General features: G+C 41.4%; 1 protein-coding gene and 1 pseudogene across 2 annotated transcripts in view; both read left to right on the top strand.

The window, feature by feature from the left end:
• Window positions 1-12,905, top strand: part of LOC103784743 (protein RoBo-1-like) — a 68,735-nt gene that overhangs the window by 26,156 nt on the left and 29,674 nt on the right. The window lies entirely within an intron of this gene.
• On the top strand, window positions 7,930-10,531 carry LOC100967621 (probable C-mannosyltransferase DPY19L4; annotated as a pseudogene).

The following is a 12,905-nucleotide window of genomic DNA, read 5'->3' on the forward strand; positions in this document are numbered from 1 at the left end:
TTGTTTCTCCCTCATTTGGCATCTCACTAGGTCAGCATGGTGTAGCCCAAAGCCTGATCTTTATGATGTGGAGAACTGATCTTCTAGCAGCGTTAAGTGCCCTGGAACTCTCCTGAGTATTCTGTAATAATCAGTTGGGGCCTTGGAAGATCCGATTCCCAGGCGGGGTGGGGATTTCAAAGAGAAACAGAGCTGGACACTAGTTAAGTTGTAAGAACATTATTTGTTTGTTTGTTTGTTTAGTATAGAGATGGGGATGGGAAGTGTGTATTGCTATGTTTCCTGGGCTCATCTTGAACTATTAGGCCAAGTGATCTTCCCACCTTAGCCCCCTGAGTATCTGGGACCATCTGCTCACACGGCTGTACAAGGGTCAGCATAAATTTTAACTAGTAACATATGATTGCAATAGGGAACGAGTAAAGTGTGAGCTGAACATGACTTCTCTTTGTACAAGTGTGACTGGCCATTTAAAAGGGAGAATACAGGACTAGGGAGGGGGAGTGAGCAGGGGTTCCATAGAGTAGAGAAGTGAAAAATTACAAAAAGAAGTAAGAAGGAGTTAGTCCATGTGAAACTCACCTGGGTTTGTTAACTGGTGCTTATTGAAGTTAGGCTCCTAGCTTCCCACAGAAGCTGGGAGACAGGGTCAGCTAGAACAAACAGTAAATTATTTTCAGGTGTCAGCTAGAACACACAGTAAATTATTTTGGCAGCCTTAGCTTTTTTTCAGACAGGACTTTAAGGAAGCCTGGGGTTATCCTAGGGATGTAGACTTGAGCTCTTAGAAATGACGTAACTGTTTTGTTCAAGTCTTTATGGATCAAGGTTGAGGGCTCGTTGAGAAGAGGGCTCAGAAAAGCCTGGCTAGTTTGGTTGGGGAGAGAATCTTTGTCAGGAGTGTTGAGTCTGGTTAGTAGGGTCTCCTTTTATAAGGACTTGGCTTATTCATCCCTGTTGAACATACTCCTAAACCCTTGTACTCTTCACATTCTATTTTTTTTCTGGTGTTTCTTGTTCTTCTTCTTTTAGACAAGGTCTCACTCTGTCACACAGGCTGGAATTCAGTGGTGTGATTATGGCTCACTACAGCCTCGTCTTCCTGGACTCAAGCAGTCCTCCCACCTCAGCCTCCTCGGTAGCTGGGGCTACAGGCACATGCCACCGTGCCTAGCTAATTTATTATTATTTTTATTTTTTGTATAGATGAGGTCTTGCCATGTTGCCCATCTGGGCTCAAGTGATCCTCCTGCCTTGGCCTCCCAAAGTGCTGAGATTACAAAAATAGCCACTCTTCCTGTCCTCACATTCTTGTTTTATCAGCTATTATTTGGTACATTTAGCATTAGCTCCTAATATTATTACTCCTTCCTTTTACTTACACAGAAAAAGTTGCATACTTTATAAACAGACACCAGTATTAGTAACAAAACATCCATTTTGTATTAATACTTCCTGAATTAGCTTCCTGTGGCTGCTATAATAAATTACCATACAAGCTATTGGTAGCTTGAAGCAACATACATTTATTCTCTCACAGCCCTGGAGGTCAGCAGTCTGAAATCTGCTTCACTGGGCTGAAATCCAAGTGTCAGCAGGGCCACACTTTCTCTGGATGCTCTTGGGAAGAATCCATCCCTTGCCTCTTCCAGCCTCTGGTGGTTGCTGGCGTTCCTTGCTTTGTGGTCACATCACTCTAATCTCAGTCTCTGTGGTTACACTGCCTTCTCCTCATCGTGTATCTCAAATCTCCCCCCTGGTTCTTTGTTATAAGAATACATGCTGGGGGGAGGGGGGAGGGATAACATTAGCAGATATACCTAATGTTAATGACGAGTTAATGGGTGCAGCACACCAACATGGCACATGGATACATATGTAACAAACCTGCACGTTGTGCACATGTACCCGAAAACTTAAAGTATAATAATAAAAAAAAAAGGACAACAACAACAAAAAAGAATCCATGTGATGGCATTTAGGTTCCATCAACATGATCCAGAATAATCTCCCCAACATAAAATTCTTAACTTAATCATGCTGTAAAGCCTTTGCCATATAAAGTACCATTCACAAGTTCCAGGGATTAGAAACTGGTATGTTTGGAGGGTTATTCAGGCTACCATATTTCCCTACTTGATAAAAATCAATAAAAATAAAACATATTTAATCATATTCACCCCTTGCCCAAGTTGGCTTTAAGTATTTTAATATTACCTTTTTTTAATTTTAAGCTCATTATTAACATGCTATCTTTCAAAGTCTTGCTAAAAGAAAATTTTTGATATTCAGATTGCCACATCATGGCCAGTGGGCACTGTAGATCGGTTCCTTTGTCCTTTCTATGTTGTTCCTGACATTTGGATTGAAAAATCTATCCTTTCCAGGACAACAGGTGATTTCAGAGCCTTTGTGAATTTTCTTGCCTCAACCCATGGACTTAGCTACTGATATGATTCGGCTCTTGACTCTGTCCACACTGAAATCTCATCTTGAATTGTAATCTCTACATGTCAGAGGTGGGGCCTGGTGGGAAATGATTAGATTGTGGGGGTGGTTTCCCCCATGCTGCTCTCCTGATAGCAAGAGTTCCCATGAGAGCTGATGGTTTCTCCCCTCATTTTTCACTCTCTGCTGCTACCATGTAGGACATGCCTTGCTTCCCCTTCGTCTTCCATCATGATTGTAAGTTTCCTGAGGCTTCCCCAGCAATGTGAAACTCTGAGTCAATTAAACCTCTTTTCTTTCTAAATTACCAGTCTCAAGTGGTCTTTACAGCAGTGTGAAAACAGACTAATACAGAAATTGGTACCAGGACAGTGGGGCACTGCTGTAAAGATACCTGAAAATGTGGGAGCAACTTTGGAACTGGGTAATGGGCAGAGGTTGGAACAGTTTGGAGGACTCAGAAGACAAGAAGATATAAAAAGTTTGGAACTCCCTAGAAACTTGTTGAATGGCTGTGACCAAAATGCTGAAAGTGATATGGACAATGAAGACCAGGATGAGGAAGTTTTACATGGAGATGAGGAACTTATTGGGAACTGGAGTAAAGGTCACTCTTGCTATACTTCAGCAAAGAGACTGGTGGCATTTTGCCCCTGCCCTAGGGAATCTGTGGAACTTTGAATCTGAGATGATTTAGCGTATCCGCCAGAACAAATTTCTAAGCAGCAAAATGTTCAATATGTAACCTGGCTCTTTCTCAAAGTGTATGCTTATATGCATTCACAAAGAGATTGGTCTGAAATGGAAACTTATGTTTAAAAGGGAAGCAAAGCGTAAAGATATGGAAAATTTGCAGCCCTCATGGAGAAACTCTCCTAGGGCAGTGTGGAAGGGAATGTGGGGTCGGAGCACCCACACAGAGTTCCTACTGTGGCACTGCCTAGTGGAGCTGTGACGAGAGGGCCACCATCCTCCAGAACCTAGAATGGTAGATCCGCTGATAGCTTGCACCTTGCCCCTGGAAAAGGTGCAGCACTCAATACCAGCTGTGAAAGCAGTCACAGGAGCTGTACCGTGCAGAGCCACAGAGCCTGCTGAATGCCTTGAGAGCCCACCCCTTGCATCAGGGTTCCCTAGATGCTTGATTTGGAGGGTCTGAACTGATCTTATCCTCCAAACCCAGCCCTTGCAATCTCACAAATCCACCTTGTATTAGTCCATTTTTACACTATTATAAAGAAATACCTGAGATTGGTAATTTAGAAAGGAAGGAGGTTTAATTACTCACAGTTCCACATGGCTGGGGAGGCCTCAGGAAACTTACAATCATGGCAGAAGGTGAAGTGTCATGTCTTACATGGTGGCATGAGAGAGAGAGAAATGAAAGTGCCACACGCTTTCAAACAACCAGATCTCATGAGAACTCACTCACTACTATGAGAACAGCAAGAGGGAAGTACCCACTCCCCCCACCACATGATTCAATTACCTCCCACCAGGCCCCTCCCCTGACACATGAAGATTACAATTTGTGATGAGATTTTGGTGGGGATACAGAACCAAACCATATCATTCTGCCCCTGCCCCTCCAAATTTCATGTTCTTCTCATGCGTCAAAGCACAATCAGGCCTTTCCAACAGTCTCCCAAAGTCTTAACTTATTCCAGCATTAACTCAAAAGTCTAAGTCCAAAGTCTCATCTGAGACAAGGCAAGTCCCTTCCACCTATGACCTAGTAAAATCAAAAGCAGATTAGTTACTTCCAAGATACAATGGGAGTACAGGCATTGGGTAAATACTCCTGTTCTAAATGGGAGATATTGGCCAAAACAAAGGGGCTACAGGCCCCACGGAAGTCTAAAACCCAGCAGAGTAGTCATTATATCTTAAAGCTCCAAAATGATCTCCTTTGACTTCACATCTCACATCCAGGGCCCACTGAAGCAAGGGGTGGGCTCCCAAGGCATTGGGCAGATCTGCCTCTGTGGCTCCACAGGGTACAGCCCCCATGGCTGCTTTCATGTGCTGGTGTTGAGTGCCTGTGGCTTTTCCAGGTTCATGGTGCAAGCTGTCAGTGGATTGACCATGGGTTCTGCAGGATGGTGCACCCCTTCCCACAGCTCCACTAGGCATGCCCTAGTGGGGACTCTGTAAGAAGGCTCCAACTCCACATTTTCCCTTTGCACTGCCCTAGTGGAGGTTCTCCATGAGGGTTTTACCACTGCAGCAGACTTCTCTCTGGACATCTAGGCGTTTCCATACATCCTGTGAAATGTAGGTGAAGATCCCCAAATCTCAACTCTTACCTTCTGTGCACCCACAGGCCCAACACTCCATGGAAGCCACCAAGGCTTGGGCTTACACCCTCTGAAGCCACAGCCCAAGCTGTATTTTTGCCCCTTTTAGCCATGGATGGAGCTGGAGTGGCTGGGATGCAGGCTGTCAAGTCCTGAGGCTACACAGAACAGCTGGGTCCTAGGCCTGGCCCATGAAATCTTTTTTCCCTCCTAGGCCTTGGGCCTATGATGGGAGGGGCTGCCATGAAGATCTCCGAAATGCCCTGGAGACATTTTCCTCATTTTCTTGGCTATTAACATTTGGCTCCTTATTACTTATGCAAATTTCTGCAGCTGGCTTGGGCTTGAATTCCTCCCTGGAAAATGGGTGTTTCTTTTCTACCACATGACCAGGCTGCAAATTTTCCAAACCTTTATGCTCTGCTTCCTTTTAAACATAAGTTCCAATTTCAGATCATTTCTTTGTGAGCACATATGACTATATGCTATTAGGAACATCCAGGTCATGTCTTGAATGTTTTACCGCTTAGAAATTTCTTCTGCCAGATACCCTAAATCATCTCTCTCAGATTCAAAGTTCCACAGATCTCTAGGGCAGGGGCAAAATGCCATGGGTCTCTTTGCTGAAGTATAGCAAGAGTGACCTTTAATCCAGTTCCCAATAAGTTCCTCATCTCCATGTGAGACCTCCTCAGCCTGGTCTTCATTGTCCATATCACTTTCAGCATTTTGGTCACAACCATTCAACAAGTTTCTAGGAAGTTTCAAACTTTCCCACATCTTCCTGTCTTCTTCTGTGCCTTCCAAACTGTTCTAACTTCTGCCCATTACCCAGTTCCAAAGTCACTTCCACATTTTCAGTTATCTTTATAGCAGTGCCCCACTCTCCTGGTACCAGTTTTCTCAATCAGTCCATTTTCACACTGCCATAATGAACTACCTGAGACTGGGTAATTTATAAAGAAAAGAGTTTAATTATCTCACAGTTCCACATGGGTGGGGAGGCCTCAGGAAACTTACAATCATAGTGGAAAGTGAAGGAGAAGCAAGACACATCTTACATGGTGGCAGGAGAGAGACAGAAAGAGAGAGAGAGAAGGAAGTGCCACACACTTTAGAACAAACAAATAATCACGAGAACTCACTATGGTGAGAACAGCAACGGGGAAATCTGTGCCATGATTCAGTCACCTCCCATCCGCCCCCTCCTCTGACTTGTGGGGATTACAATTTGAGATGAGATTGGGGTGAAGACACAGAGCCAAACTGTGTCACATCTCTTCTGTAACAGTCCCTGGGCCTGGAGGGATTGAATAGTTTTAGATTTTTAGAGGTGAAACAAAACATAAAGAATTAGCAAAGTTTTAAATCAAAATGTCATAAGCCCTGCCTAGTTCTGAGAATGGCAGAAAAGGAAGCTTATAGGTAATTAAACATTTAAATTATTTAGTATCAAGACATAGAACAAATTATATTATTTTAGATAAAGGCAGAATTATTAAATGAATCCTAATGGTTTTGAATGCTGGCCTGTCCCTGTGTCTCATAAAAGCAGTTTACTTTGGTTGTCACCTTTGATTGGGTCCAGAGACAAGGCTCTAATTAACTTGCATTGGGGCGTCAGATACTGGCAGGAGTCAATGTCTTCTTTGGATAAGACTGATTAACTTGCGTTGGGGCGTCAGATACTGGCAGGAGTCAATGTCTTCTTTGCATAAGACTGATTAACTTGCGTTGGGGCGTCAGATACTGGCAGGAGCCAATGTCTTCTTTGCATAAGACTGATTAACTTGAGTTGGGGCGTCAGATACTGGCAGAAGTCAATGTCTTCTTTGGATAAGACTGATTAACTTGCGTTGGGGCGTCAGATACTGGCAGGAGTCAATGTCTTCTTTGCATAAGACTGATTAACTTGAGTTGGGGTGTCAGATACTGGCAGGAGTCAATGTCTTCTTTGGATAAGACTGATTAACTTGCGTTGGGGCGTCAGATACTGGCAGGAGTCAATGTCTTCTTTGCATAAGACTGATTAACTTGAGTTGGGGTGTCAGATACTGGCAGGAGTCAATGTCTTCTTTGGATAAGACTGATTAACTTGCGTTGGGGCGTCAGATACTGGCAGGAGTCAATGTCTTCTTTGCATAAGACTGATTAACTTGAGTTGGGGTGTCAGATACTGGCAGAAGTCAATGTCTTCTTTGGATAAGACTGATTAACTTGAGTTGGGGCGTCAGATACTGGCAGGAGTCAATGTCTTCTTTGGATAAGATATGTGCACCTACGAGTCAAAGCTGTATAATTTAACAGCACAAATATTAGTTAATAGCACCTGATAAGGACCTTTTCAAGTGGTTGGAGATAGTGATGCTGGAGACTGTGACCTGACTGGAAGCTGCAAAAAGATTTTGTAATCTTATGGTGATTAATTTTTATAGCTTTGGGCAAAAGGTCAGACACAATTCTAGATTCAGTTTTAAAGACATCTGTCAAAGATGTTAAAATACTCAAAGGATTTGATTAAAACCGAGTCACAGGTCATCATAAAATAATACTCATTTAACCAAAGTGATCATCAGAAGACATTAAAGGCAATATAGAAGGTTACAATGGATGTAAAAACAACCCTTTTAGATCTGTTTTTCTAGGCAGTTGAAAACCCAATAAAGACAACACTTGCTTAGCCAACATGGTGAAACCCCGTCTCTACAACAAATACACAAAGTAGCCAGGTATAGTGGCACACTCCTGTAGTCACAGCTACTCAGGAAGCTGAGGTGGGAAGACTGCTTGAGCCTGGGAGGTCGAGGCTGCAGTGAGCCGAGATTGTGCCACTGCCCTCCAGCCTGGGTGACAGAGTGAAACTCTGTCTCAAAAAAAAAAATTATTTATAACATTTTTCATCAAAAATATACCTTGAATTGGGCAGGTCAGATAGTGGGGGCGTGATGGCTATGAGTGGGCCAGGGTGGGGGGTTCCGCCAGGTGGAGGCAGGATAACTCCAGGCCGGGAGGGAGTTGGAGGGGTGCCCCGTGCCCTGAGGGGACGAAGGCAGATGAATAAGGACCAATTGTAGAGCTGTATTAAAGAAAAATGCCAAAATCTTCAGAAAATAAGGAATCTGCCAAAGAAGAGAAAATCAGTGACATTCCAGTTTCTGAAGGAACTCCAAGACATGTATGATTTCAAGGCTTTGCAAAGATTTTCACTGGCTGTCTTGCAGCAGTTACTGGTGGTATGATGTGTGATCTCTACTTATCTGTATACCACGAACAGAAATTCTGGTTTTCCAACAGGCAGGAGCTTGACCGGGAAATCACATTTCAGGGTGACAGTGGCATTTATTACTCATAAAGATGTGTTAAAGGCGCCTTCATTTGAAAGAGGTGTTTATGAACTGACACACAATAACAAAACTGTATCTCTGAATAGCATAAATGCAGTGTAGCAAATGTTTCTATATCCAGAACCTATTGCCAGCGTTTTATATCAAGCCTCTGGTAGCAATGAGATTATTGAGGTGGAGTATTTCTATATTGGCATTGTTTTTGGAGTGTAAGGAATATATGTCATTGCTTTGTTTGTTACAAGTTGGCTTATGAATGGAACGTGGCTAGCAGGAATGCTTACTGTTGCGTGGGTCATTATTAACAGGGTAGATATAATACAAGAATTGATTACTCCATTCCTTTAAGAGAAAACTGGGCACTACCATATTTTGCATGCCAAGTTACTGGACTTACAGGCTATGAGAAAGCAACTTAAATACTTATGGAGAGAGGTTTTGCTACTTGCTGATGAGTGCTTCAATTTACACATTTATGATGATGGGGAGTACAGCCACTCTCCCGTTTCTTCAAGCCATATCTCTGTTCCTGCTAGATATCTTTTCACTGGAGCAAAGTGATGAGGTTTATGAAGTTTATAAAATCTATGTATTTTCTCTCTTCCTGGGATATTTACTGCAGCTAGAGAATCAAGCTTTATTGGTATCTTGTTTATTAAGTTTGGTAGCAGTCTCAATGCTTGCTAAGTGCCTTTGGCTGAATCTAAAGAAAGGAAACTTTGTAGCTAAAATAATGAAAGTGATTAATTTTTACTTGGTGTGTACTCTAACGGTGACATTGTATGTTATAACGAAGATGTTTGTCCTACACAGAGAAAACGGGCTCATGCTGAAATTCCTTGAAGTTAAGTTTGGACCAAATATGGCTAAGAATTTTTCAATGAATTGGCTCCTCTGTCAAGAATCTCTGCAGGGGCCATCTCAGGATTTTGTGTGTGTGTGTGATTGACACAGTCTTCTTTATTACCCTTTTATATTTTAGTGTTAATTATTTATTTTGTTCCTATGTTGCAAGTTATTTTTAGGAGGATTAATGGTAAATCCCTGAAAGAAGCTGTTACTCTTGAAGATGAACGAATTGGTGACATTATTGGAGAAATTATTTCATAATTCACACTATTTTATTGGGTTCTCTTGTGATGGTTATAGAAGGCTTGAAGTACATCTGGATTCCTTATGTGTGCACGTTAGCAGGATTTGGTGTACGTTCTTCTGAACTTTGAACGACGCTTTTCAAGTGGTGCTGATTAAGAACTGTATACCCAATGTTGTTGGCTCTCCCTGAGCATGGCTGTGCCTACTATAGTAGGTCTCAGTTTATGGAAAGAGCTTTTTTCCAAGATTAGTGGCACAATTAATGGAGCGACAGGAATTCTACGACCCAGGTACAGTGGAACTTATGACATGGATAAAAAGGCCAGTTCCAGCTGCAACTGTGTTTGCAGGGAGTCCACAGTTAATGGGTGCGATGAAGTTAGGCACTGGAAGGCTGGTGACAAGTTTGCCTCTTTACAATGATGATCTTCTCAAGAGAAATGAAAACATCTACCAAATACATCCAAAGCGATCTGCTGAGAGTATTTATAACATACCGACAGCCAACAAAGCTAATTACCTAATGGTAGAGGATACTATCTGCAATGAGGTGGGAACCAGAGAGGCTGTAGGGTTAAAGATTTATTGGACATTGAAAATGACCACATGGTTTGCAAAGAAGGTGACAAGCTAACCTACTCAAAATATGGGCAATTTTTTCATGAGGTCAGAATTAACTGTTCTCTATGTGTGAATTATCTCACTAGAGTATACTGGAACAGATCCTACTTTGTACACAAAATCAACACTGCGGGCCAGGTGCAGTGGCTCACACCTGTAATCCCAGCACTTTGGGAGGCTGAGGCAGGCAGATCAAGAGGTCAGGAGATCGAGACCATCCTGGCTAACACGGTGAAACCCTGTCTCTACTAAAAAAATACAAAAAATTGGCCGGGCGTGGCGCCGGGTGCCTGTAGTCCCAGCTACTCGGGAGGCTGAGGCAGTAGAATGGCGTGAACCCAGGAGGTGGAGCTTGCAGTGAGCCAAGATCGTGCCACTGCACTCCAGCCTGGGTGACAGAGCGAGACTCCATCTCAAAAAAAAAAAAAAAAAAAAAAAAATCAACACTGTGATGTCCTGCCAATCTTGAAAAATAACTGAACCTTAATTTCACAGACTACCTGAAGTAGAATGCAATTTTTTTCTACCTGCTCAGATCAAATAGGGACATTTGAAATATTGCCGCTGCTTCTCCCTACCTGCTGTTAACCGGATCCAGAGTTCTGTGGGAAACAGATCAAACGTTACTGTCCTTTGATAAAATGTGATATCTACCACTCTGCAATATTTCAGACGGGTATCTTCTTTACTATTACCTGGTCTTTAAAGATTTTACTGATTGCAACATTTCCCCATAAATCTTCATTCTATTATAATATTGATCTTGAATTTGATTATGTTCAAGGTCAGAATATATTTCTCAAACATAATTTTATAAATATTTAATGTGATATAATTATATAATAGAAGGAAAGAATTATTTCTACCACCAAGCAAGTTTCTGAAAATGTTTCATGATTTATAACAACTGAAGTTTTACAACAAAAGACTAATTTAAATGTTAGCTGAAAATATGTGACATTTAAATTAAAATCAAAATTACATAAAGGGAAGTAAGTGATTTTTAAGGATATACATAAGGATATATCCAGAATTTTCAGGATACTCTTCTCATCATCTGCTGCTTATCTGAGTTACTTTCTTGGTAATACATAGTGCATGATATTATTGCATTTTTTTATGACTAGTAAGTGATTAGTTTTTTCACTTATACCTATTAATTTGATACCAATTTAATCATGATAAAACAACTGTTACCTATTATATGTATATATATATATAATATATAAAATTTTGATTTCCATGGGTTATTGGGGAACAGGTGGTATTTGGTTACATGAGTGCATTCTTTTTTTTTTTTTTTTTTTTGAGACAGAGTTTCACTTTTGTTGCCCAGACTGGAGTGCAATGGCTCGATCTCAGCTCACCACAACCTCCGCCTCCCGGGTTCAAGCGATTCTCCTGCCTCAGCCTCCCGAGTGGCTGGGATTACAAGCATGGGCCACCATGCCCAGCTAATTTTTTTGTACTTTTAGTAGAGACGGGGTTTCTCCTTTTTGGTAAGGCTAGTCTTGAACTCCTGACCTCAGGTGATCTGCCCTCTTCAGCCTCCCAAAGTGCTGGGATTACAGGCATGAGCCACCACACCCAGCCACATGAGTACATTCTTTAGTGGTGATTTGTGAGATTTTGGCGCACCTGTCACCTGAGCAGTATACACTGCATCCAATTTGTAGTCTTTTATCCCTCACCCCTTTCCACCCTTTCCCTGAGTCCCCAAAGTCCACTGTGTCATTCCCATGCCTTTGCATTTTCATAGCTTAGCCCCCACTTATGAGTGACAACATACAATGTTTGGTTTTCCATACCTGAGTTACTTCACTTAGAATAATAGTCTCTAATCTCATTGAGGTCGCTACAAATGCTATTAATTTATTTGTTTTAAGGCTGAGTAGTATTCCATCATATATGTATTTATCAGGTTATTTATGCACTTGTTGGTTGATGCGCATTTTGGTTGGTTCCACATTTTTGCAATTGTAAATTGTGCTGTTATAAACATATGTCTGCAAGTATCTTTTTTGCATAACAAATAATAATAATCTTTTTTGTATAATAATAAATAATAAATAACTTCTTTTCCTCTGGGAAAGTAGTGGGATTGCTGGATCAGGTGGTAGTTGTACTTTTAGCTCTTTAAGGAATCTCCACACTGTTTTCCATAGTGGTTGTACTAGTTTACATCCCCACCAGCAGTGTAGAAGTCTTCCCTGTTCAGCGCATCTCCATCAACATCTGTTAGTTTTTAATTTTTTGATTATGGCCATTCTTGCAGGAGTAAAGTGGTGTTGCCTTGTGGTTTTGATTTGCATTTCCCTGATCATTAGCGATGTTGAGCATTTTTTGATACGTTTGTTGGCCATTTGTATATCTTCTGTTGGGAATTGTCTATTTGTGTCCTTAGCCCACTTTTTGATGGCATTGTTTGTGGTTTCCTTGCTGATTTGTTTGAGTTCATTGCAGATTCTGGATATTAGTCCTTAGTCGGATGTATAGATTGTGAAAATTTTCTCCCACTCTGTGGGTTGTCTATTAATGCTGCTGATTATTTCTTTGTCTGTGCAGAAGCTTTTTAGTTTAATTAAGTCCCATCTATTTATCATTGTTTTTGTTGCGTTTGCTTTTGGGTTCTTGGTCATGAAGTCTTTGCCTAAGCCAATGTCTGGAAGGGTTTTTCTGATGTTATCTTCTAGAATCTTTATGGTTTCAGGTCTTAGATGTAAGTCCTTGATCCATCTTGAGTTGATTTTTGTATAAGATGAGAGATGAGGATCTAGTCTCATTCTTCTATATGTGGCTTGTCAATTATCCCAGCACTATTTGTTGGATAAGGTGTCCTTTCCCCACTTTATGTTTTTGTTTGCTTTGTCAAAGATCAGTTGGTTGTAAATATTTGGCTTTATTTCTTGGTTCTTTATTCTGTCCCATTGGCCTATATGCTTATTTTTTATACCAGTACCATGTTGTTTTGGTGACTATGTCCTTACAGTATAGTTTGAAGTTGGGTAAAGTGATGCCTCCAGATTTGTTCTTTTTGCTTAGTCTCGCTTTGGCTATGTGGGCTCTTTTTTGGTCCTATATGAATTTTAGGATTGTTTTT

This window comes from Pan paniscus, chromosome 1, assembly GCF_029289425.2.
Source record: "Pan paniscus chromosome 1, NHGRI_mPanPan1-v2.0_pri, whole genome shotgun sequence".
Taxonomy (NCBI): domain Eukaryota; kingdom Metazoa; phylum Chordata; class Mammalia; order Primates; family Hominidae; genus Pan; species Pan paniscus.